Source organism: Scyliorhinus torazame, chromosome 16 (genome assembly GCF_047496885.1).
Source record: "Scyliorhinus torazame isolate Kashiwa2021f chromosome 16, sScyTor2.1, whole genome shotgun sequence".
In the NCBI taxonomy this organism is placed as follows: Eukaryota; Metazoa; Chordata; class Chondrichthyes; order Carcharhiniformes; family Scyliorhinidae; genus Scyliorhinus; species Scyliorhinus torazame.
In genome coordinates, this window is record NC_092722.1 from 9,900,002 (window position 1) to 9,923,180 (window position 23,179).

The window sequence follows — 23,179 nt, forward strand, 5'->3', positions numbered from 1 at the left end:
ACGTCATGAAGTCGGGTAAAGCCCCGGGGCCGGATGGGTATCCGGTGGAGTTTTACAAAACATTTGCCGGGATAGTGGGGCCGGCGCTGGCCAGGGTCTTTAACAAGGCAAGAGACAGAGGGAGTTTACCCCCCGACGATGCCGCAGGCCACCATCTCGCTTATCCTGAAATGGGATAAGGACCCGGAGGCTTGTGGGTCATACAGGCCGATATCTTTGATCAACGTAGACGCCAAGTTACTGGCCACGATCTTGGCGACTAGAATTGAGGACTGCGTACCGGATGTAATTGGGGAGGACCAAACCGGGTTTGTAAAGGGGAGGCAGCTGGTGGCCAACCTAAGAAGGCTGCTCAACGTGGTTATGATGCTCCCGGAGAGGAGGGAGGTAGTGACAGTGGTAGCCATGGATGCTGAAAAGGCTTTTGACCGGGTCGAGTGGGATTATCTGTGGGAGGTGCTAGGACGGTTTGGGTTCGGGGTGGGGTTCATCGACTGGGCTAGGCTATGTCATAATATACACCAGTATATCATGGTGCAGATACACACACACTGATGGACACACAGTGGGACCAATCAACACACACAACACTGCAGCCAATCACCAGTTAGAGCACACACACTATAAAGACAGGGGGCATCAGAGTTCCCGCTCATTCGGGATGCAGCCTCTCAGTAGGACAGAGCTTACAGCTTACAGCACAGATCCTCACCATGTGCTGAGTGCATAGACTGGTTAGGACAGGCATAGGTCTTTAGTTCAATCTAACATCGTGTTAACCCACAGTGAAAGGATGTTCAACAGTTTCTAGCTTAATAAAATAGTGTTGCACTATTTTAAGTGTTGGTGGCCTGTATGTGTTCCACGGATCCAGAGCATCCAACACATCATGATACCAGGAGTTGAGGAATATTAAAACTTCTTAGACCTACCTGCAAGTGATCTGCCTTCCGCCAGCATACCGTCATCCTGCAAATCCTGTCCATTTTGGACAGCGTCCGCCCGCCGCCGCTGCTCCGCAGCACCGGTAACCTAGGGGCCAACTGGAAGATATTCAAACAACGCTTCCAGCTCTACCTTGAAGTCACAGACCGGGAGGATGCCTCAGACACCAGGAAGATCGCTGTCTTCCTATCCACGGCCGGGGATCATGCCATCCACATTTTCAATTCCCTCACCTTTGCGGATGATGAAGATAAAACAAAGTTCAAGACGGTCCTCCTCAAGTTTAACACTCACTGCAGCATAGAGGTGAATGAAAGTTTTGAGCGCTATGTATTCCACCAGCGTTTGCAGGGTAAGGATGAGCCTTTCCAGTCCTTTCTCACCCACCTCCGCATCCTTGCGCAGTCCTGTAGCTACGGGCCCACCTCCGACTCCATGATACGCGACCAGATCGTTTTCGGTGTTCAGTCGGACCCCCTACGCCAGCAGCTCCTCAAAGTAAAGCAGCTCACCCTAGCGACCGCCATCGAGACCTGCGTGCTATGCGAACACGCCACTAGTCGGTATTCCCACATCCAAGCGGCTGAAACAGTGTGGCAAGGTCCCCATGAGGCAGAACGGGTCCAAGCAATCGAGCAACTCCAGGGCCCCAGCCTGGATGAGGGCGGCCATTTTGCGCGCTTTTCGCGGACTCCCGCGCTTGTGCGCACCAAACGAGGGGACGGCGACGTCGCCGAACGTAATGCGCAAGCGCGGTGGCGCAGCGAACGTACTGACACTACAACGTGCGGCAACTGTGGCTCCGCCCACTTAAAGCGGCAATGTCCTGCCAAATCCCGACGATGCCTGCGATGTGGCAAACTTGGCCACTATGCTGCTTTATGCAGATCAGCTCAGCCTGCCAACTCTTGTCACTCCAGCCAGCCTCGCAGGAATGTCCGGGCCATTCAACCCACGGTCACCGAGTCCAATGCGGACCTCCCACACAGCAGTGACACCGAGGACCCGAAGGCACCTTTTTGAGTCGGTATCGTAACAGAAAACAGGGTGTCCCCGAAGCAAAGAATCCAGCCTCTATCGGTACACAGCATCGATCCAGACGATGAGTGGTGTGCCGCCCTGATGGTCAACCGGTCCCAAATACGATTCCGCATGGACACTGGTGCCTCCGCCAATCTCATTGCGCGGTCTGACCTCCAAAGCCTTCGTGTCCCATCCTCCCATCAGCCTGCCAGCTATTAGATTACAATGGCAATGCCATTGCTGCCAGCGGCTCGTGCCAACTTGAAGTGACGCACAGGTCACGCAAAGCCATCCTTCCCTTTGAAATCGTGGGCTCCTCGAAAGACTCCCTGCTTGGCGCGCAGGCATGCAAGCTGTTGAACCTAGTTCAGAGAGTTCACTCTGTCTCTCCTGCTGACACGTCTGCCTTTCAGGACACCAACTTCAGGGCGCAACTCGATGCCATTATCAACCAGTACCATGACGTCTTTGAGGGCATGGGCACGCCTATGGTACACCTACCAGATTTTATTAAAACAGAATGCCACGCCTGTGGTGCACGCACCTCGTAGGGTCCCAGCACCCCTTAAGGACAGCCTCAAGCAGCAGCTGCAGGACCTCCAGAACCAAGGAGTGATTTCCAAAGCCACGGAACCAACTGACTGGGTCAGTTCCATGGTATGTGTAAAAAAGCCTTCCGGCGAATTGAGAATTTGCATTGATCCCAAGGATCTAAATCGCAATATCATGAGGGAGCATTATCCAATTCCCAAGCGCGAAGAGCTCACATGTGAGATGGCTCGCGCCAAGCTCTTCACCAAACTCCACTCCTCAAAAGGATTCTGGCAAATCCAGCTCGACAAATCCAGCAGGAAACTGTGCACATTTAATACCCCCTTTGGCAGATATTGTTACAACAGGATGCCGTTTGGGATCATATCTGCGTCAGAAGTGTTCCATAGGATTATGGAACAAATGATAGAAGGCATTGAAGGTGTTCGCGTCTATGTCGACGACATAATCATTTGGTCCACCACCCCGCAGGAGCATGTTAGTCGCCTCCAGCGCATATTCAAACGTATACATCTTGGCGTGGAAAAGTGCCGCCGACGGGCCCGAGAGGCAGTGTACTGGCCCGGCATTAATGAGGACATAGCCAACACTGCTCAACTGCCCCACTTGTCAGAGGTTCCAGCCGGCCCAACCACATGAGACCCTACAGCCCCATGAGTTGGTCACGTCACCATGGACCAAGGTGGGCATCAACCTGTTCCACGCGCTGGGTAGAGACTATGTCCTGATCGTGGACTGCTTTTCGAATTACCCGGAGGTGATACGGTTGCACGACATCACCTCGTCTGCAGTCATTTGTGCCTGCAAAGAAACCTTTGCTCGACACGGCATCCCGCTCACGGTTATGTCAGACAATGGCCCCTGCTTCGCCAGCCAGGAATGGTCCAACTTTGCCAGGTGGTACAATTTTGTGCATGTGACATCCAGTCCCCTGTACCCCCAATCCAACGGCAAAGCGGAGAAGGGAGTCCATATAGTCAAACGGCTCCTCTGCAAGGCTGCCGATTCTGGGTCCGATTTCTACCTCGCCTTGCTGACCTATCACTCCGCCCCACTATCCACTGGCCTGTCGCCCGCCCAGTTGCTCATGGGTCATACCCTGAGGACGACGGTGCCGTCCATTCATGTCCCAGACCTCAACCACGTTCCGGTCCTTCGCCGGATGCAGCTGTCTTGTGCACAGCACAAGGCGGCTCATGACTCCCGTGCAGCTGATCTCCCTGCTCTGGCTCCAGATGCCACGTCTGCATCCATTTTCAGGATGGTGGCTGGTCTGCAACCGCTGTTGTCCTTCGTCAGGTGGTCCCCCGCTCGTTCCAGGTTCGTCTACCGGATGGCTCCATTCTGCGCCGCAATCGACGCGCCCTTCGTCTCGTTCCACGCTCGCTAGGTGATCCTCCACTGTTGGCTCACCCTTCTGCTGACCCTGCCACGGACTATGCAGAAATCCCTGTCACTCTGCATCCCTCTGACGCAGTCCTGCCCGCTCCTGAACCGGCGACTCTCGACCTACCCTTGAGGCGGTCGACCAGAATTCGTCGCCCACCTCAGAGACTTCATTTATGAACTTTGCGGACTTATAGACTTTCTGAATTGTTTTGTTGCTTTGTTTGATCGTTTCCCTGGTTTGTATATAGTGTTGATCTCGTTATTCTTGTTGCATACTGCTTCTCTGCACCAGGCTCCTTCCCATGCAAATAGCTTAGTTCTCATGTACGTAGTCCTGTAAATATGTCTTCGCACCCTACACGTAGTTAGGAACATTTTCACCATACATTATTTATTGCCACACACATACATTCTTTTATAAAAGGGGGGATGTCATAATATACACCAGTATATCATGGTGTAGATACACATACACTGATGGACACACAGCGGGACCAATCAACACACACAACACCGCAGCCAATCACCAGTTAGAGCACACCAGTTAAAGACAGGGGGCATCAGAGTTCCCGCTCATTCGAGATGCAGCCTCCTAGTAGGACAGAGCTTACAGCATGCAGCACAGATCTTCACCATGTGCTGAGTGCATAGACTGGTTAGGACAAGGCATAGGTCTTTAGTTCAATCTAATATCGTGTTAACCCACAGTGAAAGGATGTTCAACAGTTTCTGACTTAATAAAATAGTGTTGCACTATTTTAAGTGTTAGTGGCCTGTATGTGTTCCACGGATCCCGAGCACCCAACACATCAGGCTATATATCAGGCCCTGGAGGCGAGTGTAAGGACGAACAGGACGACATTGGACTACTTTAGACTGCACCGTGGGACAAGACAGGGCTGCCCTCTCTCCCCGCTGCTGTTTGCGCTGGCCATAGAGCCGCTGGCAATTGCACTGAGAGCTTCAAGGGGCTGGAAAGGGCTGGTCCGGGGGGGAGTGGAACATAGAGTCTCGTTATACGCAGACGATCTGTTGTTATACGTATCGGACCCAATGGTGGGGATGGACAGTATTATGGCAACCCTGAGGGAATTTGGCCGGTTCTCCGGATACAAACTGAACATGGCTAAGAGCGAGTTGTTTGTAATTCAGGCGAGGGGGCAGGAGAGTAGGCTGAAGGGGTTGCCGTTCAGGCTAGTGGGGGAGAAGTTCCGATATTTGGGGATTCAGGTGGCACGGGACTGGGGCAAGTTGCATAAGCTCAGCCTGTCCCGACTGGTGGAACAAGTGAGGGAGGAGGTCCGGAGGTGGGATGCGCTCCTGCTGTCATTGGCGGGTAGGGTGCAGATGACGATTCTCCCGCGGTTCTGGTTTGTTTGTCAGTGTCTCCCCATCTTTATCCCACGGTCCTTCTTTAAGAGGCTGAATAAAATTATTCTGGGATTTGTATGGGCAGGGACGTCCCCGTGGGTGAAGAGGGTGATGCTTGAAAGGAGCAGAGGAGAAGGGGGGCTGGCGTTGCCAAACTTCAGCAACTATTACTGGGCGGCCAACATAGCGATGATAAGGAAATGGATGGTGGGTGCGGGGTCGGTTTGGGAGCGGATGGAGGCTGCTTCGTGCAGGGGCACTAGTTTCACAGCCGTGGTCACGCCGCCTCTGCCACTTCCGCCAGCACGGTACTCCACCAGCTCGATAGTGGTGGCGGTTCTTCGGATCTGGGGCCAGTGGAGGAGGCATGTAGGGGAGGTAAGAGCATCGGTGTGGACCAATCTGCGGCAACCACCGATTTGCCCCGGGGAACATGGACGGGGGGTATCGACTGTGGAGGAGGGCGGGGATTGTGAGGATGGGGAATCTGTTCCTGGAAGGGAGCTTTCCGTGCATGAGGGCGCTGGAGGAGAAGTTTGGGCTGGCGAGAGGGAACGACTTTAGATACTTACAGGTGCAGGATTTTGTACGCAGACTGGTGCCGTCCTTCCCACCTCTCCCGCTGAATGGGAGGCAGGACAGGGTAGTTTCTATGGGAGAGGTGGGAGAGGGTAGAGTCTCAGACGTCTACAAGGAACTAATGGGAGCTGAGGATACGCAGACCGAGGACCTGAAGCTTAAGTGGGAAGAGGTGTTCAGGGGGGGGAGATGGAGGACGGTATCTGGGCAGAAGCCCTGAGCAGAGGAAACACGACCGCAACATGCGCCAGGCTCAGCCTGATCCAGTTTAAGATCGAGCACGGGCCCGCATGACGGTGGCCCGGGTGAGCAAATTCTTCGGGCTGGAGGACAAGTGTGCTAGATGCGCCGGAGAGCCGGCTAACCATGTACACATGATCTGGTCGTGCCCTAAACTCAGGGGGTATTGGCAGGGATTCGCAGATGTCATGTCCCCGGTATTGAAAAATGAGCCCGGAGGTGACAATCTTTGGAATTTCGGAAGACCCGGGAGTCCAGGAAGAGAGAGAGGCCGACGTTCTGGCCTTTGCTTCACTGGTAGCCCGGCGATGAATACTGTTAGCAGGGAGGGACTCAAAGCCCCCGAGGGCTGAGGTATGGCTATCGGACATGGCGAGCTTTCTTGGCCTAGAAAAAGCCGAGTTCGCCTTGAGAGGTTCACTATTAGGGTTCGCCCGAAGCGGGGGCGGGGGGGGGGGAGGGGGACGGGGGCTAGGGTAGAGTAGAGTAGAGTAGGGGGATATTGAGGCAGGTCCGTGCGTAAACAGAGCCGTGGTTTGCTCTATGTTTAATTTGTGTCGTGACTTCTTTTTTTTGTACTGTACAATGTCACTTTTTCTATATGCATACCTAAAAACATACCTAAAATTGTTTGTTAAAAAAAAATGAAAGACGTAATAGAAATGTAAGTCTTTTTTTCTTTTACATATCAAATAATCATAAAATGTCACAGCACAAGATGAGGTAAGTTTATTCATTACCCTGGGCGAAATTCTCCGTTATCGGCGGAAAGTCCGCCGATTGGCGCAAAAAACGGCGCAAATCCGACTTGCGTCATGTCGGAAAAATGGGTCGATAGTCTCCGGCCCGAAATGGGCTAGCAGCGACGTAACGGGATCCGCGCTTGCGCAGTGGTTCACGCCGTGCAGCGTCATACGCGCCGCACGGCGTGACGGCTCATAAGGCCGCGCAGCTCCCCCCCACCCGACCGGAACACCCGACCGCAACACCCGACTGGATGGCTGGCCGCCGCTCAGCCCCGAGGTTCGAGTCACGCGATGTGGAGGCGCTCCTGGACGCGGTGGAGCAGAGGAGGGACGCCCTGTATCCCGGGCACGGCCGCAGAGTTGCCCCACGCCACAGCCGGCGTCTGTGGAGGGAGGTGGCAGAGGCCGTCACCCCTGTGGCCCTGACACCACGGACAGGCACCCAGTGCCACAAGAAGGTGAACGACCTCGTCAGAGCAGGCAGGGTGAGCCTCCCCCATATCCCCCATATCCCCCCTCGCCCATATCCCCCCTCCCCCATATCCCCCATATCCCCCCCTCCCCCATATCCCCCCTCCCCCATATCCCCCTCCCCCATATCCCCCCTCCCCATATCCCCCCTCCCCCATATCCCCCCTCCCCACATCCCCCCTCCCCCATATCCCCCCTCCCCCATATCCCCCCCTCCCCCATATCCCCAAGTGAATCCAGCCCTAACCTTAACCTCTGCAATGCACGCGCAACCGATGGCGTGCATTCATATACCTGCCTAACACTGTTGCCTTTTACCCCTGCCACCCCCCCCCCCACCCCCCACAGGAGAAGCGCGCACACAACAATAGGGAGCATGTGAGGACTGGAGGAGGGCCCGCTGATGAGAGGCCACTGACCGAACACCAGGAAAGGGCCCTGGAACTGGCTGGTACACCTGAGGACCGGGAGATTGCTGATGCAGAGGTCAGGGGCGTAGTAGCAAGTGAGCCACCGACAGCCCGTCCCCATATCCCCCCTCCCCTATATCCCCCTCCCCCGTATCACCTGATCACTGCCTGATGTCTAACCATGCATGCTTCATTGTGTATCGCAGGACCAAACGTCCAGGCACCCATCCCCGCAGATGCAGACCGCTCGCAGGATGCCCCTCGGAGACCACGGGAGATGGAGAGACCCGGACCCTCCAGCATGCGACGCCCGCAGGATGCCCCTCGGAGACCACGGGAGACGGAGAGACCCGGACCCTCCGGCATGCGACGCCCGCAGGATGCCCCTCGGAGACCACGGGAGACGGAGAGACCCGCACCCTCCAGCATGCGACGCCCGCAGGATGCCCCTCACACATCACGGGAGACGGAGAGACCTGGAGCAACAGGGAGACGACACCCCCGTCACGTGCGGGAGCGACCACCCAGTGATGAGGGGGGCAGCCACAGACCCCCGTCACATCCGAGCCAGGACACCACTACCCAGGACACCCCTACCCGGGACACCCCTACCCGGGACACCCCTACCCGGGACAGCACTACCCGGGACACCACTACCCGGGACAGCAGTACCCAGGACAGCACTACCCAGGAAGACGAAATACCGGACAGTGACTCAGACTGGATGGGTGGAGACGAACCCCCACCCCAAAGTGCCATGGACTCAGAGTGGGACGAAGAGCACGACACAACGCCACTGCTGTCACCAACACCCTCCACCATCGCAGAAACACTCACCTCGGTTGGGCACTTTAGTGATGAGTCGTCTGGTATACTCACTGGTGCGCACAACACAGCTGTCCCGTTACAGCAGGTGGAGGTAGGAGCAGCAGAGGGGCCGGGCGGTCGGAGGGCAGCCCAGCCCAAGCGAACATCTGCCGCCCAGATGGATCCCGGGTTCCTGGAGTTACCACACCCACACATAGATCCGATGCAACCACCGACCCGGAGACAAGCGAAGAGGGTGACGGGCGGCTTGCGGCGGCTGCGGTCGCAGGTGGAGGAGTCCACCCGCGTCCAGGAGCTGGGAGTGGTCCCGGTCATGCGTGCCACCCAGGCCGACACTGCACGGGTGGCGTCCGCGGTGGAGGCAATGGGTGCGACGGTGTCAGACATGGGGAACGGTTTGCGAGGCCTGGGGCTTTCCGTGCAGGCGGCGTCTGTGGCCCACGAAATGGCTGCCCTCTCACAGGAGGCCATGAGCCAGCACCAGCGGCAGATGGCAGAGGCGCTCAACGCCATAGCCCAGTCTCAGCAGGCCATGGCCCAGTCTCTGCAGGCCATCGCTGAGGGCATCGGCGCCAGTGGCCATGTGCGAGCTGGCGTTGCACTGTCACAGACAGGGTTTGCCAACCCCCTGGGCTCCATGGCTGCAAACCTGCAGACCCCTGTCGATACCAGCACGGGCCTGCAGGACTGGCAGCGCCAGATGTCGGGGGGGCGTCGGATGGCCAGTCCGTTCGCATCCCCCACCCATGTAGAGGCCTGGGGGCCATCGGGCACCCCGAGGGAGGAGGAGGTGGTGTGGTCCGTCCCGGCTCCCTCTGTAGGGGAGGTCCCGGTACACCGCGACACCTCGGACTCCCCCCCTTCCGTCCCAGGTGCATCGGGTGGGCAACGGGCAGGACAGGCTGGCAGCTCGCCATCCCAGTCACCCGGGCCGCAGCCTGGCCCATCTAGGCCAGGACGCCCCAGGAAACGGCCGCCAAAGGGATCCAGTGTCAGAGGGCAGGAATCACAGGAGTCCACCTCCAGTTCTGCTGTACCGTCTGGGGAACTACGTAGACGTAGTCAAAGGGCCCGTAAGGCCAAACAATTAGACACTGAGTAAGTTGGCACGGTTGCAGGGCACAGATGAGTTTTAGGGGCTAGGGCACGTGCATGAACTCCTTTGGTTATTAAAGTCAATGTTACACCTACAGAAGCTGCCTTTGTGCTCTGTCCAAAGTGTGCGGGGGTGTCATGTACATTGAGCGCAAGTGTGTGTGTGAGGGGTGGTCTTACTTCAGCCCCAGGTGAGTCTGCCCCCTTCCCCCTGGGCCGCCATCAACATCCCCCGGGCAGAGGACGGGACCGTGCGCTGCAGTGTCACAGCCGCATGTAGGGATGGTCCGGGTGGATGGTGGTACTGTGGCCATGGGTCAGACATAGTCCAACGATGAAGAGCCAGGAGCTCACCGCAGGGCGGGTTGTCATCATCCTCCATGGCCTGCGATAGACACGCGTCCACCCGCAACTGTGTGAGCCCGGCCCGTTGTGCCGCAGGTGGATCGGCAATGGGGGGGGGGGGGGGGGGGGGTGTGCATGCGGGTGGGGTGGGTGGGGTTGGGGAGGGGGGTGAGGCTGCTGGGTGGGTGGATGGGTGGGGGGTGTGGGTGGTCGGCTGTTGCCATGGTGTGCGGTCTGTGGCCATACTACCCGATTCCCACGCCCATCTAGTCAGTGAAGCGGGCGTCTATCAGTCTGTCCCGTGCCCGCTGGGCCAGCCGGTAACGGTGGACAGCCACCCGCGTGTGTCTACCCCGTCTGCCCTGACCATTACCCCCATCCCCTCATCTGGGGAGGACTGCGCCTCTTCCTGCTGCTCCTCCACTCCGCCCTCCTCTGCCTGCGGCACATCGCCCCTCTGTTGGGCTATGTTGTGCAGGACGCAGCACACCACAATGATGCGGCCGACCCTATCTGACCGATACTGGAGGGCGCCCCCAGAGAGGTCCAGGCACCTGAAACGCATCTTCAGCACGCCAAAGCACCTCGCTATCACTTCCCTTGTCGCTACATGGGCATCATTGTAGCGGCTCTCCGCCTCATTGCGTGGCCTCCGTATAGGCGTCATCAGCCACGATCGCAATGGGTAGCCCCTGTCGCCCAGCAACCAGCCCCTCAGCCGGGGATGGCGTCCCTCGTACATGCCGGGGATGGATGACCGCGACAACACGAATGAGTCGTGTACACTGCCTGGATGACGGGCGCAGACGTGCAGGATCATCATGCGGTGGTCGCAGACCACCTGTACGTTCATCGAATAGGTCCCCTTCCTATTAGTGAACACGGCCCTGTTATCTGCAGGTGGCCGCACGGCGACGTGCATCCCATCGATCGTGCCCTGGACCATGGGGAACCCGGCCACGGCAGAGAAGCCCACGGCCCGGGCATCTTGGCTGGCCCGGTCCACGGGGAAGCGGATGTAGCGGTGCGCCATGGCATATAGGGCATCTGTCACTGCCCGGATGCACCGATGCACCGATGTCTGCGATATGCCGGACAGGTCCCCACTCGGTGCCTGGAATGGCCCCGTTGCATAAAAGTTAAGGGCCACTGTAACCTTGACGGACACGGGGAGAGGGTGTCCCCCGCCAGTGGCACGCGGTGACAGGTGTGCCAGCAGGTGGCAGATGTGTGCCACGGTTTCCCGGCTCATCCGGAGTCTCCTCCTGCATTCCCGGTCCGTGAGGTCCTGGTATGACTGCCTGGGCCGGTACACACGGGGCGCCCTCGGGTGCCTCCGTTGCCGTGGGGCCGTGACGTCCTCCTCCCCCTCCTCGTCCTGTCGGTCGGGTGTCCCTCCAGCCTGGGCGGCTGTCGCCTGCCCCTCTGCAGCAGCCTGCGCCGCCTCTCTGGCACGCTCCTCCTCCTCCTCCTCCTCCTCCTCCTCCTCCTCCAGGGCAACATAGACATGAGCGGCTGCCGGCACGGCGGCCAACATCGCTGGATGATCTGAAAACATGACGGCCTGGTGGGGGGGGAGGGGAACGACGACATGTCATCATTGCCCATATCCCCTCCTCCCCCCAGCCAGGTGGCATGGACCGCATGGGTCCAACTGTTGGAGGCTGCCACCTGGCCAGGTGGACCAACTCACTTGCCCTCGCACACCCCCTCCCCGGCAGGGACCCACCCCCCCCCGGCACGGACCCCCCCCCCATCCCCCTCCCCGGCACAGAACCATCCCCCTCCCCGGCACGGACCCCCCCCAACCTCCACCCCGGCACGGACACCCCCATCCCCCTCCCCGGCACGGACCCCCCCCCCCCAACCTCCACCCCGGCACGGACCCCCCCATCCCCCAACCTCCACCCCGGCACGGACCCCCCCCCCCATCCCCCTCCCCGGCACGGACCCCCCCATCCCCCTCCCCGGCGCGGACCCATCCCCCTCCCCGGCACGGACCCCCCCCCCAACCTCCACCCCGGCATGGACACCCCCATCCCCCTCCCCGTCACGGAGCCCCCCCCCATCCCCCTCCCCGGCACGGACCCCCCCCCCCCCCCAGCCTCCACCCGGCACGGACCCGCCCATCCCCCTCCCCGGCACGGACCACCCCCCCAACCTCCACCCCGGCATGGACACCCCCATCCCCCTCCCCGTCACGGACACCCCCCCCAATCCCCCTCCCCGGCACGGACCCCCCCCCCCCCCCCCCAGCCTCCACCCGGCACGGACCCGCCCATCCCCCTCCCCGGCACGGACACCCCCCCCAACCTCCACCCCGGCACGGACCCCCCCCCCATCCCCCTCCCCGGCACGGACCCCCCCCATCCCCCTCCCCGGCATGGACCCCCCCCCAACCTCCACCATGGCACGGACACCCCCATCCCCCTCCCCGGCACGGACCCCCCCCCAACCTCCACCCCGGCACGGACCCCCCCATCCCCCTCCCCGGCACGGACCCCCCCCCCCATCCCCCTCCCCGGCACGGACCCCCCACCCCCCAACCTCCACCCCGGCACGGACCCCCCATCCCCCTCCCCGGCATGGACCCCCCCCATCCCCCTCCCCGGCACGGACCCCCCCCCCCCCAAACCTCCACCCTGGCACGGACGCCCACATCCCCCTCCCCGGCACGGACCCCCTCCCGGCACTCCCCCGGAGCCCAGCCCACTCTAACCACCCCCCCCGCTGCACACACACACACACAACCCGAGACACACCTCTCCTCACGCATTCAGACTGCGGCCACGCCATCGCCTGCCCAGAGCCAACCCCCCAGGCCGTCACTCGCCTCCACGCTGGTCGGCGTGAACCTGGAGCACAGGGTCACGCCGATGAATAGGAGGTTTGATTTACGTCGACGTGAACGGTCATCACGTCGACGGGACTTCGGCCCATCCGGAAGGGAGAATATCGGCAGGCCGAAAATCGGCTGCCTTGCGCAGACCCGTGACATTCTCCGCGGCAGCGGCGACATTAACGCCCCGCCGACTTTTCTCCCTTCGGAGACTTCGGCAACCGGCGGGGGCGGGATTCACGGCGGCCAACGGCCATTCTCCGACCCTCTGGGGGGTCGGAGAATGACGCCACCTGTGTCTGTTCTCTGTCAGAGCTGTAGCCTTGGTGGCTAAATGTTTCCTTTTAAATGTTCCTCCAGTTCCCTTTTAAAAAGGATTATGGATTCTCCTATCATCATCGTATCAGGGAGGTAACCATAACGTAATAACCATCTGTGTGGAAAATAAGCTTCCTGTGCCTTCGCTACATCCTATTGGGTACTATCTTAAATTGCTGCCCTCTAGCAACACATTAACCAGCCAAATGAGACTGGTTTTTTTTGGAGCTGCATTATCAAAACCTCGAACCGGGGCGGCGCAGTGGTTAGCACTGCTGCCTACGGCGGCGAGGACCCGGGTTCGATCCCGGCCCTGGGCCACCGTCCGTGTGGAGTTTGCACATTCTCCCCGTGTCTGCGTGGGTCTCACCCCCACAACCCAAAAAGGTATGCAGGGAAGGTGAATTGGCCACGCTAAATTGGTAAAGAAATAATTGGGTACGTTAAATTAAAAAATTAAAACCTTGAACCGTCTATCGGATTTTCTCCCATTCTAGTGGAAGAAACTCAGATACTCTTGTCTGCCCCCCGTTAGAGACTCTCATCCCTGCTAAAGGAGGTCTTGTGGACCAGTGACAGAACTCCTACCTCTGGACTAGACATAGGGCGGTACGGTAGCACAGTGGTTAGCACTGTTGCTTCACAGCTCCAGGGTCCCAGGTTCGATTCCCGGCTTGGGTCACTGACTATGCGGAGTCTGCACGTTCTCCCCGTGTCCGCGTGGGTTTCCTCCGGGTGCTCCGGTTTCCTCCCACAGTCGAAAGGTGTGCAGGCTAGGTGGATTGGCCATGATAAATTGCCCCTTAGTGTCAGAAAAGGCTAGCTGGGGTTACTGGGTTACGGGGATAGGGTGAAGGTGTGGGTTTAAGTAGGGTGCTCGTTCCAAGGGCCGGTGCAGACTTGATGGGCCGAATGGCCTCCTTCTGCACTGTAAATTCAATGATTCTATGATCCCGAGTTCAAGTCCAACACCAGCTCGTTGACCACGGAAGGAGTGTTCATAACGCGGCTTAATGGGCTGATAATCTGATCAGGAATCCTTCCACCACTCTCTCCCCATTCCCCAAAAAGGGCTAAAATAGTGTGGGTGTGAAGGTAAGCGAGTAAAATCCCTGCTACCATATATGTTATAGCATCCACTAGTGAGTGCCACTTTGGAATTTTAATTTACATTGAACTCTGAAGTTCTCTAACCCCCCCACGCACAGTAGATCTCTCACCTAAGGCATGCTGTTAGGTGAACTGGACATTCTGAATTCTCCCTCTGTGTACCTGAACAGACGCCGGAGTGTGGCGACTAGGGGCTTTTCACAGTAATTTCTTGCAGTGTTAATGTAAGCCTACTTGTGACAATAAAGATTATTATTATTACAGCCAGGCCAATCATAAGCTTAATGTTAAGTGAGCCAGTGGTTGGGTTTTTCCGGTTCCATCCATGGTGGAAATGGAGCGGACCAGTCAGTTGACGGGTGGAAAATTCCGGAGCAGCAAATCCTGACCAGCACTGCTGGATTAGGGAGGGCACAGTTCGGACAGGTTCACTCCCCTGATTACTATCCAGCAACTTGCAAAGTGACCAACAGTACGTACATTTAATTTCAGGAATGGTGTCTTATTCTGACTGTTTGTCCCTTGATCCTGAAGGGATGTCTTTTGTCCCATACGTCTAGGATGGGCTGTGTCAGACTGATCTCCAGGGAGAGGATGGGCGATTCGAGCAACTGACTGAGTTGTTCAGCGGAGAGTTGGCAATGCTGGAACTCAACAAGATAAGTTGTAAGTTTTGGTTGATTTTAATCCCCATCCCAGCTGTTCTGGTCTTAAAAAAAACCCACTGTCACACCCCGACTCATGTTGAACAGCCCACCCCCACGATCATAGCAGTTCCCACCCACCCTGGTTGGAGTGACCTTTAGTTTGTTTCTTAAGAGTTGGGCAACTGACCAGCAACTTCTGTTGGAAGTGGGTGAAGGTTGGTTGAAGGCATCATTCAGTCTCTTTGCAGTGATTGGCTACCCTGCTGGCACGCATTGATAATGTTGCTTGAATGGGCACAAAAGGCCATCTGTGCAACAATACTCTGAAGTGACTAATGTCTTTGGACGGTGAGGTGAACGTAACAAAGTCAAGGATAAGAATCTGGAAATTTCTGCTTACTCTTCTTGCTTTACAGTTTGCATGGCACTTCATCCAACAAGATGTCTTGAGGCAGGTCTGTTTGAGAATCAGAAGCCATAAGAATTTTATCGTGGAGAATGGAGTCTGTGCACATCGTAGAATCGATCATAGAATCCCTACAGTGCAGAAGGAGGCTATTCAGCCCATCAGGTCTGCACCGACCCTCTGAAAGAGCACCCTACCTGGGTCCATACCCCCACCCTATCCCCGTAACCCCACCTCACCAGCACACCTTTGGGCACTAAGGGGCAATTTATCATGGCCAATCCACCTCACCTTTTGCACATCTTTGAACTGTGGGAGGAAACCGGAGCACCCGGACCAAACCCACGCAGACACGGGGAGAACACGCTAACTCCACACAGTCACCCAAGTCAAAATCAAACCCAGGTCGCTGTCCCTGTGAGGCTGCAGTGCTAATCAGTGTGCCACTGTGCTGCCCTGGGTCCCTGGCATTGTGAGGCTGCAGTGCTGACCACTGTGCCATCCTGCCACCCACTACAGAGATCAGGAAAAAAATGAACCAATCATCATATTCTTTTCGCACTTGAACACAGCAAAAATTAACTTCCCTTTGCCTCTAAGCTGGGTGGTAAAGTGGGGCGGGACATTTGAAAAGATCTCCCATTAATGTGATTGTATAGCGTGTGGGATAAAAATTCTTGTTTGCTTTTGTGATATTGTCAGTTTGCTGGGCATCTCAAATAAAGACGAAGGAAATCAGACCATGTTGCGTTTTAACAAGACGTTTACACGGTGTTAATTGTTCACCAACTGAGCGTTAATTGCATTCAGGAAGTGAACTTTAATGGAGGATTTACCTGTGATCACATACGGGTTAGCAGAAGGAGGAGATTTTTGTGGGAGGTCTTTGGTAAGTAACACAAGTCTGTGATTGAATAAGGGGTCAGTTCCAGTCTTCTACTCTTCACCACCTGAGTTTTGATACGTGGCAATTTATTTTAAAAAACATGTTTTCTCCAGGATATTCTTCATTCATGTAAAAGTGCAAGTGATTAGTTTAAATTCATACTTTTCCTCTTCCCTCCCCACCCTTTCCATCCACTCCTCAGTATCTTGTCTTCCATCCGAAGCTGCACTTAACCTCTGTTCGCATCTAGTAGCAATGTGGGGCTGGCATGACATGACGTGGGCTGTAGGTATTTCAAAACCAACTCTCCGTCAATCTCAGCCCAAGAAATGAAAATGAAATGAAATGAAAACCGCTTATTGTCACAAGTAGGCTTCAAATGAAGTTACTGTGAAAAGCCCCTAGTCGCCACATTCCGGCGCCTGTTCGGGGAGGCTGGTACGGGAATTGAACCGTGCTGCTGGCCCGCCTTGGTCTGCTTTCAAAGCCAGCGAGAGCCGGCAACCAAATGCAAATATAATTATTTATTTATTCGTGGGTCGTGGGCATCGCTGGCCAGGCCAGTATTTACTACCCATCCCTAATTGCCCTTGAGAAGGTGGTGGTTGAGCTGCCTTCTTGAACCCGCTGCAGTCCCTGTGGTGTAGGTACACCCACTGTGCTGTCAGGGAGTGAGATCCAGAATTTTGACCCAATGACGATAAGCGGACTGTGATCCAGTCAGGAATGTGAAGTGTCTTGGAAGGCAACTCGGAAATGGTGATATTTCCACGCGCCCGCTGCCTTTTCCTAATAGCACAGTGGTTAGCACTGTTGCTTCGCAGCTCCAGGGTCCCAGGTTCGATTCCCGGCTTGGGTCACTTTCTCCCCGTGTCTGCGTGGGTTTCCTCCGGGTGCTCCGGTTTCCTCCCACAAGTCCCGAAAGATGTGCTGTTAGGTGAATTGGACATTCTGAATTCTCCCTCTGTGCACCCAAACAGGTGCCAGAGTGTGGCGACTAGGGGCTTTTCACAGTAACCTCATTGCAGTATTAATGTAAGCCTACTTGTGACAATAATAAAGGTTATTATTATTATTTAGGTGATGGCAGGGAGCGGGGAGGTTGCAGCTTTGGATGATGCTGTTGTCGAGACCTGGGCAAGTTACTGCAGTGTGTCTGTAGATGGGCCACTCTGCTGCCTCTGTCTGTGGCGAGTGAGTGTTTAATGGTCCTGATTACACTGGATAAGTTACATTTTCTCACTTTAAAAAAATATACTTTTATTCTCCTTTTTTACATTTTCTCCCAAATTTGCACCCACCAACAATAAACAATAAGCAGTAATGAATATAATGTCAATCCCCATATCAATAACAACGATCCCATCCTCCCACCAAACCCCAAACAGTAGCCCGCATGTTCACATAAAAAAAAAACAAAAGGAATCAGGAATCACCCATAGTCGCCATTAACACACACCGCCCCCCTCCCCCCAACTCTCCCAGCCCCCAACCCCCCTAATGTTCAATGTTACCCAATTCTCAAAAGTGCATAATGAATAACACCCATGAATTGTAGAACCCCTCCATCCTTCCCCTCAGTTCAAACTTAACCTTCTCAAGAGTCAAGAATTCCAACAGGTCCCCCCGCCACGCCAGGGCACAGGGTGGAGAGGCTGCTCTCCATCCCATCAGGATCTGCCTTCGGGCGATCAACGAGGCGAAGGCTATGATATCTGCCTCCGCAACCGTTTCCAACCCCGGCTGGTCCGACACCCCGAATATGGCCTCCCGAGGGCCCGGGTCCAGTTTCATGTGCACCACTTCAGAGATTACCCTAAAAACCTCCTTCCAGTAATCCTCCAGCTTTGGACAGAACCAAAACATATGAACATATGTGATACGGCATGTTAACATTCACCAACAACAACTTGCATTCATGTAGCACCTTTAATATAATGGAACGTTCCCAGGTGTATTACAGAGGCTTATTAAAACTGACCCAGATAAGAAATCATTAGGGCAAATGGCAAAAAAAAAAACCTAGGTTAAGGGGGTAAGATCTAAGACGTGAAGGAAGCAAGATGCAAGGAGTTGGAAAGGATTTGAGAAGAAACTGCCGAGCTGAGAGAAGATGAGTTTTGGATGAGCTCAGGTTTTTTGGAGGGTAGAATGTGGGCAGTCGACCAGGAGTGCAGTGAAATGGTCACATCCTGAGGTAATGTAAGACTTGCATAAGAATTTCACAGCAGTTGAACTGCGGCAGGGACAGAGCTGTGCGATGTTATGGAGGCGGAACTAGGCGGTCTTAGTGACAGCCTGATGTGTGACTGAAAGCTCATGTCCAGGTCAAATATGACACAAAGGTTGCAAAGAGTCTGATTGTTGTCAGAGAGGGGGATGGAGTTGGAGGTTAGGACTGAAGACAATGGGCGGGATTCTCCCTTCTGGGGACTAAGTCCCCACGCCCGCCAGAAAACGGGCGGGAATCACATTTTCCTCGAGCGTCCGGGGTGATTCATCGTCCTCAAGGGGCCCAGCAGGGCCCCGGCGTGCGACCCACAGCTCCGGCTGCCAGCGGGGACCTGCGGTTACGCCCTTGGGTCCGCGCGTGCGCGCAGTGGCTGTCTCCGTGCCAGCCCTCTCGCAACATGGCGGAGCCCAACAGGGGCCTGGTGCGGAGGAACATAGCCCCCCCCCCCCCCAGAATGAGCGTGCCCGTCGATCGGTGGCCACCGATCGCGCGCCTGGCCACCGTGGAGGACCCCCCCGGAGTCGGATCCCCAAGCCCCCCCACCAGGACGGCCCCCGCAGCCAGAACGCCGAGGTCTCGCCGGGTGGGACCACATGTGAACCACGCCAGCGGCACTCGGCCCGTCGAGCGCAGAGAATCGCTGCGGGGGCCGCTTTCAACGGCCCCCAATCGGCGCCGTGTCGATCGCACTGGCGGCGACTGCATGCCGGCGTGGGAGCCGATGTTGGGTAATTCTCCGCCTTCAGAGGGTCAGAGAATCCCACCGAATGGGTTCAGTCTTCCTGATATTTAATTGGAGGAGATTTCTGCCCGCCCTGGATGCCAATCAGATGACTGAATAGATGGATTTTGTCTCTTTACAGTGTGGCCTCCTCCGTACTCATCTGGATCACAGAGTCACAGAATTGTTACTGTGCAGAAGGAGACCATTCAGCCCATCGAGTCTGCACCAGCTCTCCAAACGAGTCTAATGACTTAGTGGTGCCGTTCCCCTGCCTTTTCCCCCGTGCTCTGCACATTGTTTCTGTTCAAATAATCAGTGATGCACGATCAATTGCACAAAGACTAAAGTTGGGGACAACTGTGGCTTTATTACAGCCAGATGCGTGGCCTCCTGCTGCAGCTGGTGAAATGGCAGGGCACTGGAGGTCATGCATATTTATACAGTTCTCCGTGGGCGGAGCCAGCCGGCAGGAACTACCTGCGAACCTGTAGTGCAGGTCCTACCTTACATCTCCTATTACAGTGGTTCACCACAATCATCTAATGCCCTCTTGAAAGCCTCCATTGAACCTGCCCCCAGCGCACGTCCAGGCCGAGTGTCCCAGACCCCAACCACGCGCTGTGCGAAGAAGGTTTTTCTCACATCGCACTTCCTTCTTTTGCAAATCATCTTAAGTCTCTGCCCTCTCGTTCTTGATCCTTTTCCAAGCGGGAACAATTTCTATTCGGTCCAGCCCCCTCATCATTTTGAACACTGCTATCAAATGTCTTGCGTAAGTTCAGCATAACCTCTTTGTACTCTAAACCCCTCTGAATAAAGGTGACTCACTACTTTCCAACTAAGATGGGAGATGACAATAAACTGAGTCAAGTTGATCATCGATGCCAGTGCTGATTTTCTCCCCCCGTCTTCTTGCACAAAGGCCTGAAGAACACGCTCTGTTCCCATCCCATTCTCAAGCATGACTGCCCTGTGGTCTTCCTGATATCGGTGCCACGTGTGGCCTGAAGAGGGCAGTGCACTGTAAATTACATGCCCAGGATGGGGGAGATCTCTGCAACCTCGGATACAATGGGGGAAGGCATGTTTCGAGACAGAAGGGACAGAGAAACGCAAGCCCCTTTGTCACCTGCACCTACCCTAAAGCACTGACCATTGTCCCCACACAGAAAAGAGGAGGAGGAATTCCCAATGCTTCCACCCGACCACCCACCAACCCCTGAAGAAACCAAGGAGCCTCCCGTCAAATCAGCTGCTCCACTCCTCCTATTCCCGCTGCACCGCTCCTCACCCGCACCCGGGTCTCCTCCAACTGGTACAGCCTCAACAATTTGTATTTACACAGGTCATTTTAATATCTTAAAAATGGTAAGACTACTCACAGGGACATCAAACAATATCTGACACTGAGCCACATCAGGGCATGTGACCAAAGATTCGTCAAAGAGGTGAGATTTTAAGGTGTATCGTAGGAGAGAGGGAGGTAGTGAGATGGAGGGCACGGTTCAGCAGACTTGCGTTAAAGTCCACTGGATGCTGTGTTTTGTGGGGTGTTTCTTTAGCAATTGCACGATATTCAAGGGCACTTTAACGTTTATTTTGTCCTGAAGGTGCACCCCAGTTCCAGGGTGCTGGGTGCCAGGGGGAATGCCGGGGCGTCACCCTTCCCTGTCCCCGACCACCTGGGGGCATCAATGACCAGGAAAGCCCCCCCCCCCCCCCCCCCCCCCCAGGTGCTGGTCTGACTGGTCCAAGTTAGTGTGGACTAGTACGAAATGGCGCCCTGCTGAGATCCTCCAGGCACGGCCGAGGAATCCCGGGCGAATCGGCGAACGTATATTTAAATGAGCCATTTTAACGCTGGGATCTCGCCCAGCGGGAATGAAATCCAAATCGCGACTCCTCATGAGTTTCCACTGAATCTCACGAAATTCAACGGCCGCATCACCACACCAAGTTGGGCGCGTTGATGCCACTGAATCGCGCCCGGAGAGGTTTATGGAGTGAAGTCCCGAGCTTGTAGTCTAGTCTAATGGCATGGTCAACACTGATGGAGGCATGAAAGTCAGGGGTACACAAGCAGCTGGATTTGGAGTAGCTGTGACTCTGTTGATCAATGCCTGGGCGGTGCCTGGGTAGTTGGTTGGGATGTTGCTGTGATCTTAGCCAAGGTCATCGAATGTGAAAACTGCTGACGTGAGGTAGAATAAAACAGGATGGTCGACAAAAGTCTCATAACCGCAACAAGAATCTTCGGCAAACAAAGATCTTCCGGGACCTTTTCAGAGCTTTCACATCTGCCCTTCCCTCTAACTTTGTCGCTTTTCCACTAAACACCCCCAAACCAGTGTCCGAATCCCACCACCTCCAGGGTCAGCCAGCGATCAATGGCTGGAAGCTCGCCTCACTTCTCGAATTCCCCTCCAGAACCTGAGCTCAAAATCCCTCAGTCTGGGAGTGCTGCACTGTCAGAGGTACCCTTTTTGTTTGGCTGAGATGTTATCTGCTGTGGGGAATGTAAAAATCAAGTGGGATTATTTTCAAGAACAGGGGGCAGAATTCTCTCAGCCTGGGGCCGGGCCAGAGAATCGGCGCAACTGGCGCGAATCGCACCCCGACGCCGGGACGCGATTCTCCGCAGAGCGGAGAGCGGAGGCCCGGGATGGGCCGAGCGGGCGTAGCAAAAAACCTGTGTCCCACCGGCGCCGTTCTACCCTGCTCTCAGCCGGCGGGACCTTAGCGTGGAAGGGTCCGGGAGCGGCCTGTAGGGGGGGGGGGGAGGGGGGTTGAGACCCCGGGGGGGCCTCTGTTGTGGCCTGGCCCGCGATCAGGGCCCACCGATCGGCGGGCCGGCTTCTCGTGCTGGGGGCCTCCTTTCTTCCGCCTCAGCCCCTGTAGCCCTGCGCCATGTTGCGTCAGGGCCGGCGCGAAGAAGGGAGCCACTGCGCATGCGCGCGTTGGTGCCAGTGCCACTGCGCAGGCGCGGAACACGCGGCGCCCAGTTCACGCCGGGATCAGCAGCTGGAGCAGCGTGGGCCCCCCAGAGCCGTGCTGGCCCCCTGTAGGGGCCAGAATTGCTGATCCTGAGACCATGCTGACGCCTTCGGGAAACGCGACGGCGTTTCCGACGGAGTCAACACTTAGCCTCGGGATCACAGAATCCTGCCCAGGATTAGAGTCTCGATGATCGGTTATATCTCATCCCTCATCGGTGGCTATCTGGTTATTACCACGTTGCAGTTTATGGGAGTGTGTTGTGTACAAATCAACTGCCAGAGTTTCTCATGCAATAACTGTAACATCCTGCTTTATATTATTTCTTTGTAATATTTCTGTAATCAAAGATCCTTCACCTGTTTCAATGTTTTTCCTCCACATTCTCCAAAATGGCTGCCCGCCAGTGATCCAGTTTAGTCTCTCGTTTTGGTAACCATGGAGATGGCAATTTCAGCATTACATCATTACACAGCAAAGCGACTGCTGCCTTCTGTGAACCAGGTCCGAGCTCACCCTGTATTCTGGAAACCAGCGAAGGACACATCGGGGAAACAAATTATTGCTAATTGGCAGAGCATTAATAAACTCCACAGCAGGACGGCAAATGACTTAATACTGCAATGGCCTGAAAAATGAATGTTCTTCAGCCACACAGAAGTTAAAGAAAATAGACTGGCACATACCTAACTGAGTTCAACTCGTGTTGAATCAATGTATTTGTCAAGCCTTAGTGTAAGGTTACACTGGGTAAACAGCTGAACGACTAAAAACCATATTGTAATGGACAGTGGGTGAGCAGAAAGCTCTGTTAACGCCACAAGGCCATAAGACATAGGAGCAGAATTAGGCCACTCGGCCCATCGAGTCTGCTCCGCCATTCAATCATGGCTGATATTTTCTCATCCCCATTCTCCTGCCTTCTCCCCATAACCCCTGATCCCCTTATTAATCAAGAACCTATCTATCTCTGTCTTAAAGTATTCTTTACTTATTTTCGACTTGACATTTCTGGCTGAATCATCTGT

At 55.8% G+C, this 23,179-nt stretch overlaps 1 long non-coding RNA gene across 1 annotated transcript in view; it reads right to left on the minus strand.

Moving 5' to 3' along the window:
- LOC140392571 (uncharacterized) overlaps positions 1-23,179 on the minus strand; it is a 40,968-nt gene that overhangs the window by 13,570 nt on the left and 4,219 nt on the right. Inside the window, exon 2 of the long non-coding RNA XR_011935389.1 lies at positions 22,511-22,675. This is a non-coding gene — a long non-coding RNA (uncharacterized lncRNA). The remainder of the gene's footprint in view (positions 1-22,510; positions 22,676-23,179) is intronic.